General features: G+C 39.6%; 1 protein-coding gene across 2 annotated transcripts in view; it reads right to left on the bottom strand.

The window, feature by feature from the left end:
- The window catches only part of STX7 (syntaxin 7), a 63,475-nt gene extending 51,659 nt beyond the window's left edge, over positions 1–11,816 (bottom strand). The window contains exon 1 of one of the 2 annotated variants that reach the window (XM_069077374.1): positions 11,655–11,816. The gene's annotated coding sequence lies outside the window, so the exon portion shown is untranslated. The remainder of the gene's footprint in view (positions 1–11,654) is intronic. The other variant, XM_069077373.1, reaches the window with a different exon arrangement.
- Between the last annotated feature and the right edge of the window lie 2,398 nt (positions 11,817–14,214).

Below are 14,214 nucleotides of genomic sequence, written 5' to 3'. Positions count from 1 at the left end.
TTCCTCGTGGAAATGCCCTGGAAACAGCTGGCAAAATGGGATTAGAGTAATGTTTAAGCTGGAGCAGTAGCTTTTCGAGTTCCAAGTTACAGGAAGGATTTAAAAGATCAATACCAACAGCATATAACAAAAAAAAAAAAATGCTTTCCTCCCCTTCTTATGTTGTTTCTGTGAAGAATTCTTTGAAACAATAAAAAATACAAAAGACATTGGAAAAATGGGTGTTATAAATGATGATTAAAATTTTCTAAGATGGAAAAATTATAAACTTTCATTTCATAAGTGCATTATTCAACTAGAAAGTCAAAGGGTGACTTCTGTAGATAACGGGAAGTGAAGAAATGAAAGAGTGATAAGTGAGGACTGGAAACATGTACAAGTATCACTTATACATATGTAGTTAATTGAAATCACATTGGATGAATTTAAATAACATGTAGAAGAATTTGAAAACAGTGACAAATTTGTCATGTTAGGAGACATTTCCTGACGAACTCTGAGGAGAAAAAGATGCCCATAGGGACATATTAGTAGATATACCATCCCCAAAATCAAACTTCAGGAATTGAGGTTTGTCTTAAGTTTTACAAAGAATAGAGATGCTGGAAATTCTGACTAGAAAAAGGAAGTATTAAATTTGCCTAGGAAGAGGCCATTTGAAACTAAAATCTTATATAGAGTCATTATGGAAGTTCATTTTTTTTTTCAGAGATCAAATTTTAAAAGTAAGAAGCAACATAGACAAGATCGTTAACAAAATGTTCAACGAGTTTAGATATGAATCAAACAAAGGAGGGGAGAGCATGTTCCATTCGACCTGATGCATGGCTATTTGCAAAGAAAGTCTCTGGCCAGCATGCCTTTAGCTCCTGGGGGCATAATTGTACTTACCAGCCATCTAACAAATACCAAAATCTGAGGCAGAGTATCAGCTTATCAATATAAGCTAATTGTAAAGCACCTAAGTGAGTAAGATGTGCTCATCCCACCACATCTCCAAAACAAATCTAAATCTTTTTCAATCTCATGGGACTAGGCTGGCGGCAGTCCAAGCAGCGTGTCAGTTCTTCAGTGTGTAGAATTTTTGTTACCATGTATACCAAGGTGGCTACCTCATTATAAGGGCTATTTTTCTGCCTTCCCAATAAAACTGGTGTGAGAACTATCTTTGAGATTGAGAGTGACTGCTTAGCAGGCTTAATTAGGTCTACTGTACATTCAAAAGGTATCGAATATCCCTGGCTATTTCTAGTTGAACCAGAACCACTTAGAAGCAGCTGGGTAGTATACTGGGCCTGGATTCAGGAACATTTGAGTTCAAATCCAGCCTTAGCCATTTCTTAGCTGTGTGACTCTGGATAAGTCACTTAACCTCTGTCTGCCTCAGTGACTGTAACTGTAAAGTGAGGATAATGATAACACAAAAACCAAAGGGTTGTTTTTAAGAATAAAATGAAATAATTTTTTTAAGCACTTAGTACAGTGCCTGGCACATAATAGGACCTTATTAAATGCCTATTTCCTTCTCTTTCCCTCCTCACTGAGGTTCAGTCAGAAGAATTCTGTTATACCACTTCTTTTTTAATTTATTTATTTCTTTGTTTGTTTGTTTGGTAAAACAATTGGGGTTATGTGACTTGCCAAGGGTCACACAGTTACGGAGTGTGAATGTTCTATTGAACTCTGGTTTTTTCATCAAGAATGCTTAAAAGTCCTCTATTCCACTGAATGACCATATTTTCCCCTGAAACATGATACTCAGTTTTGCTGGGCAGGTGATTCCTGGTTTTAATCCCAGATCCTTTGCCCTCCAGAATATCATATTCCAAGCCCTTCAATCCCTCATCATAGAAGCTGCCAGATCCTGTGTTATCCTGATTGTGTTTCCAAAATATTCAAATTGTTTCTTCCTGGCTGCTTGTAATATTCTCTCCTTGATCTGGGAATTTCAGAACCTGGCTATAATAATCCTAGGAGTTTTCTTTTTGGAACCTTTTTCAGGAGGTGATTGGTGGATTCTTTCAACCTCTATTTTGCCCTCTGGTTCTAAAACATCAGGGCAGTTTTCCTTGAGAATTTATTGGAGGATGATTTCTAGGTTCTTTCTTTGATCATGGCTTTTAGGTAGTCCAATAATTTTAAAATTATCTCTCCTGGATCTATTTTCCAGGTCAGTGGTTTTTCCAATGAGATATTTCACATTGCCTTCTATTCTTTCATTTGTTCGGATCTAACACCATCTTGATTTCTCATAAAGTCACTAGCTTCCATTTGCTCCAATCTAATTCTGAAGGAATCATTCTCTTCAGTGAGCTTTTGAGATTCTTTTTCCATCTGGCAAATTTGGCTTTTTAAGGCGATTCTTCTCCTCATTGCCTTTTTGAGCCTCTTTTGCCAATGGAGTTAGTCTACTTTTTAAGGTGTTATTTTCCTCAGTCAGGCTGTTGACTCTTTTTCATAAGTTTCTTGCGTTGTCATTTCTTTTCCCAATTTTTCCTCCACTTCTCTTATTTGCTTCTTAAGATCCTCTATGGCCTATAACCAGCTTATATTTTTCTTGGAAGCTTTTGGTGCAGGAATTCTGACTTCACTGTCTTCCTCCTCCATGTTCCATTCTTTGATCCTTTTTGTCCCCCAAATAGGAGTCTAATGTTGGATTGCTTTGCTTGGTTTGCTTCCTTTGCCTGCTCATTTTACCACTCAATTAACTTGACTTTTGGGCTTTTTGCCACAGTAGGGCTCTACTACCAGACAGGGGAGCTTTGTACCAAATGCTGGGGTTTTCTCAGCTGCCATAGGTATTAGTTGGGTTTCCTCTTTGAAGCCTCCACACACTCTGGCAAGCTGGTCACATACCCCAGGATCTCCACCCTAGACCGCAATCCAGATCCAAGCAGGTTTAAGCAAGAGCAATTACCCCTCAGACTGGTTGCTTGGTCCCCCTACACTGTGAAAGATAGGAGCTGAAGCAGCCACATGGAGGTGGCTTCTCACCCCACCAAAGTACAGGATCCCAAAGTCCACACTGCACTGACCTCTCACTTTGTCCTTCCTATGTATGTGTTGATAATTCTGGAAATGGCCACAGCTGCTGGAGATCTGGAGTCCCTCCAGCCAGTGGCTGAACCCTGGGACTGAAACTTTGGTGTGGGGTTGAGCTCAGCAACCAGAGTGCTGCACTGGCCAATTCCTGACAGCCTACTGGGCTGTCCTCAGCAGGAGGTTAGCTTCTTTGTGTCATTTTGTGGGTTCTATAGCTCCAAAGTTTGTTCAGAGTCCCCTTTTACATGAATTGGGGGAGGTGGAAGCCAGAGTTCCGAGTTAAGTCCTGTTTCTACACTGCCATCTTGACTCTTCCCCCTTGACTCCACCCCTCTTCACTTCCTATAAATTCATTTTTTTAACCCACATCTCATAGAATCTCCTATATACCATAGTATTTCTCTTAATTTACAAGCTGAAAGGATAAATCTATGCATTAGCTACATCATAACTAAACTCCATTAAGCTCTTTTCTCATCCCCTTCAATCAACAACTCTTCCCTATGTGCACAAGGTTGCTGACTTCAAAGATTCTGCCTGTCATTTGGAGAGATAAGACATGAACCAAACAGAGAACAAAAGAGAGGATATAACTGAATGTTAATGATGTGGTAAAGAGTATAAAAAGTTGGATGTTTCTGGGGAAGTGGCATAGGTGGAAGTTTCATAGAGGACCTGAGATTCTAGCTGAGACTTGAAAAATAGGCCTTCATAAGTAGGAATTATAAGGACAGAGAGGAGAAAGTGGGAAGAAATTGAAAAGAGCACAAGCTGGGTATGGTTCATTCTTCAGACAATGGGATTTCTTTTGAAAAGGGTCACCATAAAATAATGATGTATAGGTTAGAACTAGGGGTGCTAGAGACCCCAAAATACCAACACATAGGTCCTGCTGAATGAATTCAATTCAAGTCTTCTCTCAGCCAAAGAAAAGCAGGGTTTATTAAAAGTTTGTTATATTGGGTAGACTCTAAAGGAGGCTCAGTATCTATAAGGCTTGTATTGGACACAGAGCAAGTGTCTATGCTAGAAAATTCTATGGTGCTCTCACACCACATGGAGCAAGATGGGGTCTTATATATAGAAAGGTTATAGGAGGAATCTAGGCATGGTCTAGGGGATGAGTTTGGGGAGGGTCTTCAGGAGAAGTCAGATGAGGTCAGACTCCAGTAATGGGTTTGGGGAGGGTCTTCAGGAGGAGTTAATGAGGTCAGGTAAGAGTTGATTTGTGGATAGATATTTTGATAGGCTCAAAATGGGAAGTAGATGAACAATGGAGGGCCAAGCTAGTAACAAAGGTTTGGGCAGAGCCACAATGAAAGGCTTATGGACTCATGCAAATGCCTCATCAAATGGGACGATTCAATCAAGGGGGTTCCCAGAGCCTGTACCCCAAAGATTCAAGGAGAGCTCAAGGGGGTTCCCAGAGCCTGCACCTCATCACCTTTGACTTGAATATAAAGTTTGTATTGGACAATAATGAAAAATAAGGTAAATTTTACACAGAGAGAATTTATTCAAGCTCTTCTGAACCACTAGTTGGTAACCCTACAATGATTTCCCCAACACATTTAACATAAAATTTCAACTCAACCTCAAGATTTATACCAATTCCTTTGTCTTTACCACACCCAGTCCTTTAAGAAATAATAAAAGTAAAGGCTTATTTGAAGCTAATAGGAAACAATGAGCTAAACCAGGGGTGGGGAACCTGAAGCCCCACATGGCCTCCTAGGTCCTTGGGTGTGACCTTTTGACTGAGTCCAAATTTTACAGAACAAATCTTTTTATTAAGGGGATTTATTCACTGAAATTTTGATTCAGTCAGGGGGCCACACCTGAGGGCTTAGAGGGTCATGTGTGGCCTCTAGGCTGAAGGTTCCCTACTCCAGGGCTAAATAAAACTAATGGGCTTCAGGACCAATCCATGCCTATGAGTGACATAGAATGCAAGAACAGATGACTTAGAGGAGCATAGGCAAGTCATTTAAACTAACTTCATACACTTACTTCTTTGCTTAAAAATAGGCCCCAAAACTTACATTACCATATGACACAGTCTATTATTGAATGTCTGCATAAATTCACACTCCACAAAATGCAGTGGTTGGTCAGAGCAATTTTTACCTAAGACTACTTTCTGAGATATTTTTAAAAGCTAAATGAGCCATCAGCAGGAAGAGTAAAGCAAGTTAAAAGAAAAAGAAAAGAAAAAAGGGGTGTGTGTTGTAATCCACTGGAATCAGAGTGAGAAATAGTTCTAACAAAGAGAACAATCAAATAAAAGGCGCTCTTTTCTTGATAAATATATGTATACATGTGAAAATTTATATTATATTATACTATATTATGTTAATTATTAAAGTGTGATTAGTGCATGGGAGCCAGGATGTGCAGTGTTCCAAACTGAAGCATTGATTGAAGACCATGAATAAGCAATTATAGCAGCTGATATTTATATAGCACTTTATGATTTTCAAAGCACTTTACGTGCATCAATTGATCCTCACAACAACCCTGTGAGATGGATGGTAGAGGTATTATGACTCCCATTTTATGGGTGAGAAAACTCCAGCATGAACTGAGGATCACATAGCTAATAAATTGCTGAGTCAGGATTTGAACCCAGATCTATAGAGAAAAGGAGACAGGAGGGGGGAAGGGAAAGAGGGAAAGAGAAGAAGAAGGTCAAGGGAGAAAGGAGAAAAGGGGGAGAGGAAGAGAGAACAGAGGAAGGAGGAGAAGAGAAAAGGTAGGGAGAGAGGGGAAAGGGAGAGAGGGAAAGTGAGAAGGGAAGAGGGGGAGAAAAACAGACAAAGACAGAAAAAAAGGAGAGAGAGAATTCCATAAAACCAAGGCTGCTGCCATCTTCAATTAAGGAACAGTAATAGTTATGTCCAGTGGCTTTTAGAATAGCAGGATGTACAAAGATTGGCAACTATTCTAAATTACTCATAAAAAAGAATGAACATTTATGTAGTTTCTTTGGTCTATTTATCTCATACATACACACATACGTATATTTTTTTTTATTTAAAAATTTTCCACTTTTTCTTTGTGGAAAATTTAGATGGATATGAGAGACAGAAGAGGATGTTAGAGACCCATAAGACAGATCATATTAGACAAGAGCGGAGATTTAAAAATAAATACATAAATAAAAATCAGGGTTTTAATTCTTCCAAATATTCTAGGCCATATTATCCCCCAGTGGTTGAAACTTCAGCCAGTGTGGACATTCAAGAACTCTAAGCTCTTAGGATCTATTTTTCTTAGATTAAAAAAAATTAAATTACTCATTTTTATATTCAATAGCACAACCAGTACAGCCCAACGTTGCCACCCCAAAGCCTCTTTCCTGAGGGATTACATGTTCGGCAGAATTCCAAAGTAACAAAGTATCATATAAAGAGCACTTATCAGATCATGCCTGTTACTTGGTGGAGGATAAAGTTACCAAATTAGTTGACAAAAGAAACAGAGTAGATGTAATCAATTGAGGCTTTAGTAATATGTTGTATCAGAGCTTGAGAACAAGTTTCCTCTCAGACAGTTTAACTAGGTCATATTTTTATTTGGCTAGGGGTCAAGGTCATGGGTGATTGACTGGGTAAGCAACAGGATGAGGAACCTGGCACTTTGTTGAGGGTCTATTGCACTAAGCAGATGTTCACAATGCATAGCATAGAATGGAGCAAAATACAAGCAGGTGCCATTTGCTACTCACTCACCATCAGTTTCACCTCATTTCCTCTTTTACTGTCACAGCTAATGCAATGAATGGGGATGGTCCTTAGAGCTAAATTGTCGGATTATTATCTATCCCTAGCTATGGTTCTTTGAAGTATTCTCTTTGTCTTTAGAATACAAGCAAAAAACGGATCACCCCAAAATAAAAGAGTGATGGGTTTAAGGAAAAGAGGTGAGGCCCATAAATAAGAAAAAGGAACAAAAGTTTTTGCACGGAGCAAGTACCTGCTCAAAGAAAAATAATTAAATGGTGATAAAAATCTAAAAGATCATAAATTTCTGGGCACTTGAATATCAGGAATTCAAAATGCTGGAACAATTTCACGGTAGGAAAATATAAATGACAAGAAATGATTAAATATAGAGGGATTAGAGAAAGTTACTTTAAAGAGCTATTCTAAACAAAAGAGATTGTGATCACCATGTATAAGTCATTATTTTGTCAGTTTACTTAAAATTATGATGAAATGCATAGTATGCCATGGCTGGCAGATGAAGTTCAATTCAAAAAGCATTTATTATGTGCTTGAGAGAAAGAAATACAAAGATGGGAGGAAAAAACCTCCCTATTCTCTTGACCCTCAGGGCAAATGAGCATTTTAAAGATAAATTAAAACTAGATTTTTCAGAAGGAAAAAAAAAACCTTTATTTCTTGTTATTTTTATGAAATAACTTTTTGGAAAAAAAAATTATTTTGAAACTGGATCTCTTATTTATGACAAACTCATCAGTTTAGAGAACAAAATTTCCAGCCCCAGATCCTACATTAGGGACCTTGGAAGCCCTCTGATTTCACCTCTTCATTTTAGAGATGAACAAATTGAGGCCTTGGAGAGGTTGTGACTTAACCTGTAATTAAAAACTGGAGTGTTGAACCACTGAAATTCCAAATTCAGTATTTTTTTTCCTAAACAAATGTGAGGATATAAAGATGCCAAAGAAAAGACTAAAAAGCTGACAGAGGTTTCATGCTCCAAATAACAATCTTCACTCTTTTTTTTTCCCTTAAGCCATTTCTAAAGAGCATTTTTTTTTTTTTTAAACAATCGGGGTTAAGTAACTTGCTCAAGGTTACACGGCCAGTTATTATTTCTGGGTGTGGTGCTGAGTGTCTGAGCCCGGGATTCGATCTCCAGGTCAGTCTGACACTGGAGCCGGTGCTCTTACTCGCTGTGCTACCTGGCCGCCCCTAAAGAGCATTTTAAAGATAAATTAAAACTAGATTTTTCAAACAAAAGCTATTTCACTAAATAGCACCCCTAAATTATTAGACATATATATTTTTAAAGTTTGGGTAAAAGTATATTTATGGTGGGGTACGAAATTTGCATAGAGTCTTATTCTGCGAGGCATCACTAGGATATCAAGATGCTCCTAGTTTTTTTTTTTTGGAGGGGGGAGGGCATGGCAATTGGGGTTAAGTGACTTGCCCAAGGTCACACTCCAAGTAAGTGTTAAGTGTCTGAGGCTGGATTTGAACTCAGGTCCTCCTGACTCCAGGGCCTCTATTCACTGCACCACCTAGCTGCCCCTGATCCTAGGTTCGTAAAGGCCATGTCAGTATAATATTTTGAAAGGTTTTTGGAATGGTCTTGAGCATAGACTACATGTCTACCCAATGAGAAAAAGCCTATTTAGAATCTTCAGAGTTGTCACTGACCATTACTGAAGACAGAATGCTGAACTGTTTGACTATAGAAACTCATGAAGACTACCAAGGCATAAGATTTGTGACCAGTGACAGTGGAGAGAATTTTCATACGAATAAAATTAGTGATCTTAGCACTGAAGCACAGGGCAGTACACTAAGCTAGGTGCTCAGCTACAAACATAAACAAATGCACTTAAAGGAGCTTAAACAATAACAACAAATCAATCTCATTGATTTCTTAGATTCTAGCACTCTGGAACCTGTGTTTGTTGTTGTTGTTTTGGTTTTTAGTATGCCAGCACTTAATACAGGGCCTGCCACATGGTTAACACATAATAAATGCTTGTTGGTTTACTGGTCAAAACCATCAAGAAGGGAGGATTTATGTACATCTTCCCCTTTAGGCCACTGAATTCATAACAATTATAGAAGGATGGCTACCAAAGCTTGGTGGGGAAGTGGATAGAACACTGGGCTTAGAAACAGGAAGACTCGTGTTGAGTTTAAATCTAGCCTCTAAGTATACATAATAGATTTGTAGTTTCATGGCAATCATCATTTTTTAAATCACTTCTATGTTATGGAAATGTTTTATTCCGTAAACTAAAAATAAAATAAATTTGAAAATATAAAATCAAACCCAGTCTCAGACACTTACCAGCTGTGCGACCCTGGGCAAATCACTTAGCCCTGTCTACCTTAGTTTCCTTATCTATAAAATAAGCTGGAGAAGGAAATGACAAACCACTACAGTATCTTTGCCAATAAAACCACAAAATAAGTCATGAAGAGTTAAGCACATGCGACATGACTCCATGACAACACAGAAGGACCAGAATTTAAGAATACCTTAAAGGACCAAACTCTCTCATTTGATGAATTTGGTTCTGATAGGTAAAACAACATGTTTTATTTTGTTATTTGAAAAAGTTTTAGAATGCTAAGGAACACTGACAACAAAGAGAGAAAGGCATGAAGTATGATGTAGAAATGCCTAAGCCTTATCAAGTTTCAAGTGTCTTTTTGAAAAGCATCAATTGTGCCTGGTCCTTCTAGTGTTACTATGGTTGTTATTGTGGTGGCCTGGTGTAGCCGATAGACCTGGGTTCAAGTCTCGACTCTGATATACATACCCTGAACAATTCATTTAATCTATCACTATTCTAGGCAGCTTTCAGAGAAGGTGGTGATACACATTGGTAGAAGCTGTTTCCACATCTGTAAGTTCCCTTTATCAATGAAATGACAGGTTCAGTATCTATCCCTTATTGTTATTATTCAGTAACAATAGGTAGTCGACAAACTTGTTCCCCTGTATGGAAACTATCATAGACTATTTGGGGATTCTCTCTCTAGAACTTTTTTTTTAAACATTTACTTCACCTCAGAGCTCTTCTAGAATCCAAATCCTCTTCAATCTCAGCTTATATTACTACAGGGATTTCACATGTTCACCATAACCTTCATGCCAACAAACACCCAAATGTGGGATCAATTAGAATTCGATATTTAAGTTCATACTTACTTTATTCACATCTGTATTACTTGTGTGCACCAATATTTGGAACTTAGACAAAACTAAAGTCTAGAATTTATAGGATTTGTGTCATAAGGAGGAGTAAAAGTAAAGTGACCAGAGGGAAGAAAAAAACAAAGATGGGGCAGAGTGTTAGTGAGTTAATATGATCTCTTATTAACTGATGTGGAAACTAAGAATCCCGAACATAATCCTGCAGAGTCACAAGTCTGAAGCAACCTGCTACTGACTCTCATTCCATGTCACAAGACATAAGTCAGGAGCAGTGTCAATCTTTGCACAGGTGTGGCATGGGCTAGCCCAGAAGGGTTGCTTGCTAAGCTATCAGGACTTTACCAAACTGAGAAGTATTTCACAAACCTGCAAAATGATGTGCTTGAGTTTGTATAAAGGCAGGAAATTGTTTTGAACAAGCCTAGCTGGTATATGTTGGAGGCAGTGCAAACAAAATCAATCTTAATACACTTAAGATACTATATTTCGATTTAAAATAATTGGAATGGTTAAAAAAAATTATATGCTCTGACCTGCGCAATGGATTTTTCTTATTTACAAGAAATGCAAGGGAAAAAATGACTAGGAAGAGCCTGGAAGGACTCTGTTTTCTTTGTTTTAAAAAACTTTTGATAATCAACCTTTTTTAAGTAATTGAAAATTAAACATCTGAACCAAAGTCAACAAATAAACTTAACCTAATGTGCGACTTCCTGACAATATACACTATGGTTCATTTATTTCAGCACAGTATTCTATTTTTTTTTTCAGTTCCTGAATGTTTTTCATTCCGAATCCTGAATGAAAGGATACTTGTTTATTAAACACAAGAGTTGAAAAGAGGAAGAGGTCAACTCCATCCCTCAGGGGTACAGTTATGAATTTCTGTTTCATCCCATCAGCTAACTCCACCAGGGTTTGTGGCAATGTTTCCCAGTAGAACTTTCAATCACTGGAAAGTATACCAAGAGCTATTTCCCTACCTCCTGACTTCACGTGTGCAATTGTCTTTGTGCATGGAGTTCATGCCCGGATGAGCTAAGAAAGAAAAGACTTGGGAGGGCTCAGGAAGGGATAGGAGTGTTACACTATACACATACTCCCCTGGTGCCCACATGGGCACTTGACTTTACTCTCCAGAGTCCTCTCTGAGCAACAGGTTCAGGTGGCAGGGCTTTGGGAATACAGAGGTAAGAGGAACGAGAAGCACAGGGAAAGATCCGGGAACACAACTGGGGTTAGCGCCGGCTCACCCAGAGGGCGAGAGGCAAGTCGGCCGTTCCGGGGCCAGCTGAGCTCTACGGGAATGCGGAACTAGCCCCCTCCTCCCCTCCCCCAACACACCCGCCCTTCTGTCAGGTCAGGAAAAATCGCCCCTCGGCCCCAACACAGCTAGAAACTGCTCAGGCCTTCTTCGCCCCAGTAATAGGGAAGGGGGAAGGGAGGCGAAGAGAAGTAGCGCTCTCTCTGTAGCTGCGATTCCCGGAGGCTGACTGCCCTTTCCGCAGTAGCAGCTGCTACTGCTGCGGCAAAATCCAGGGCGGCGGCCAACGGACACAACATTACACAAACAAGGAGGAACGTTGCAGAGACCCCCGCAGACACCAGGCAGGCCGCAGAGGCATCGGCACCGCTCCACCGGCGCGCTGACGGCCAAGGGGCCCCAGATGTCCTCTTACCAAGACCTCCACCTTTTCCTCCTCCTCCTTCTCCACCGGCGGCCACCCTTAAGCGTCCCGGAAGGCACCCGGCTGAATTTCTCAGCTGATGGGCGGTGGTTCGCAGCAGCCACCTCCCTGCTGCGCTTGCCCCGCTGCAGAACCAAGGAAAAGAGGCGGGGCCCCGACCTCTCTCATTGGCCCCGAGTGCTGAGTGACACCTACCCTTTCCCTCCCTCCTCTCCCTTTTTTTCTGTGCGAAGCTGAGAGTTCTGCGACCGGAGGGCTAGGGACTTATCTTATTGTATCCCTTTAGTAGGTGTGTACTCTAAGATATTTGCCAAAAGGAACAAGGTTACCTGTCGGTCTCTTTTACCGGGAACAAAGCCGCCGCCGCCCTTGACAGATACAAAAGATCCTAACCTGTTTGTATTAATCTTTGGTATGATTAAATTGCATTTCATTTCTAAAAAAAAAAAAAAAAACCCTTTCCACGGACCCGTTGGTAGTTACGGCAATAAACACATATCCAAAACTTCCATTCACAAATTCACCATCCCGTAGGAAAGACACACAGAGACCAAGGGTGGAGTCAGACCCTCCCTTTTTTCTCATTTTTCTCCGCCTATAAATGAGAAGAGAGCTACCATTATTGTTTTTTGACTTTGTGCTGGCGGAGACAAAGATTTCACAGTTCTGGATTGAAAATATAAGGGCACACAAGAAAAGCAATATCCACAGTGTGACGGTAGTCACATAGTCAGTAAGCACTTATTGTGCTAAACGCTTCAGACACAAAGGCCAACCCCTCCCCCCTAAAAAAAAGTTCCTAATCACTAGGCGCTAAGATAAGGGCTGAGGGGGGTGGAGGAGCGGGGGAATGTGAAGACAACACGTAAATAACTAGATAAATATAAGATATATAAATATACTCTATATATCTCTTTACATACCATATATACAGTGTATCTATATACATTTTATAGTTACCTATATCACATATGTGTATAGACACGTATATTTACATATATTACTGATGCGGTGCTTGGATCCCACATTCAAGATCACATTTCTCCCTAGCGTCAAAACAGTTTTCCCTGATAGTTTTCTCCCCAGCCCAAGGACACTATGCCTAGTAATGACTCATGGGTGGGCCCCAGTAAGACAAACTATCTTTTCCTGTTACAAGAACAAGCTGACCTCTGTAGAATTTCCCTTGTAAAAATAGGACTACCTTGTACCAGCAGAATTATCATATATTGATTCCCAGAGGTCAAGCTATAGACATCAACTCTCAAAGCTATCTTGCTACAGACATAACAAACCAAAAATACACCCCTGAGAAACCCCTTCCCCTAGTTTCCAGTAGTGAATGCCGCCTGGGACTAAGGTTGTGTGTTTTCAGCTAATTAGCATATCTACCAGATAATCCACTACTTTTCCTATACAAGCTTTAGCGACATTCCTGTTAAGTTTCCAGTTCCTCAAGGAGCTCAGCCACCATATTAGCATTACAATAAACTTGCCAACTTGCCTTAAAGATTGCTTGAGTCCCAGAACTCTTTCTAGAGGACACTATCCTATACTTTAGGCCTTGTGGGTCCCTGAACCTCTCAAACCACATCATTACAACAGGTATATTTACACATGAGTATTCAGAGTATTATATTTCCATATATTACACATGTGTATATATTTACATGTATGCAATCTGAAAGGGTACTCTGTGTTAGCAATTGGAAGTAACAGGCAAAGTCCTTTTGTAGAAAGCAGAATTTAAAATGAGTTTTGAAGAAGGAGGAGGGAAGGGGGGAACTGAAAGGAATGAGAGGGCAGAGCATTCCAGGCTTGGGGAGAACCAGTGCAAAGGTATGATGAGAAAAAGAGTATGCTACTTGAGGGTATGTAGTAGTCCAGGGTAATTGGGCCAGAGTGAATGGAGGGGAGTAAAATGTCAGAACACTGAAAAGGTATAAAGGAGTGAGATTGTAAAGGGCTTTAAATGTCTGGAGAAAGACAAGTATTTCTAATCCTAATGTGAAATTACTGTAAAGTTAGAAAAGCCAAGCAAACCTCTGTTGTGTATGAGAAATACTGTCTGAAAAGGAAAGATAATAGATGTTTTTGTTCAAAGTTAATAAAATGTAGATGGTTGATGATAAGGTCAACTTGGAAAGGTTATAGGGGTGAGGTCATTGTTTGGACTCATTGTGCCTGTTATAAAACTATTTTGTTTGCATTTTTTCCCTGGAAGGTAAGACATACCCATTAACACCTTATTGTGGCCATTGATTGACAAAGGGACACAAGAAATATAATTTTCTGTTTAGTACCGGGCCTTTCATCCTAAAGTACTTATATGAGCATAAGCAAAATTAATTTATTAGAATAAACAAATCCATCATGAAGACTTGCACTAACACCTACTGTTGAAAACGAAGTAAATGAGGTGGGAATATACACATGTACACAAATGCATACATATGGTACTATGCGTGAAGATGAAGGAGAGAGAGGAGGGAAAGAGGGAGAGGGGAAGAGAAAGAGAGAGAGAGAGAGAGAGACAGTGAGTGCTATTACT

The sequence above is a fragment of the Petaurus breviceps genome, unplaced genomic scaffold (genome assembly GCF_028583685.1).
Source record: "Petaurus breviceps papuanus isolate PSGF00001 unplaced genomic scaffold, PetGlider_PUasm1.0 90977, whole genome shotgun sequence".
Classification (NCBI taxonomy): domain Eukaryota; kingdom Metazoa; phylum Chordata; class Mammalia; order Diprotodontia; family Petauridae; genus Petaurus; species Petaurus breviceps.
The sequence above is the reverse complement of the archived record's forward strand: the minus strand, read 5'-3'. Positions and strand labels throughout refer to the sequence as shown.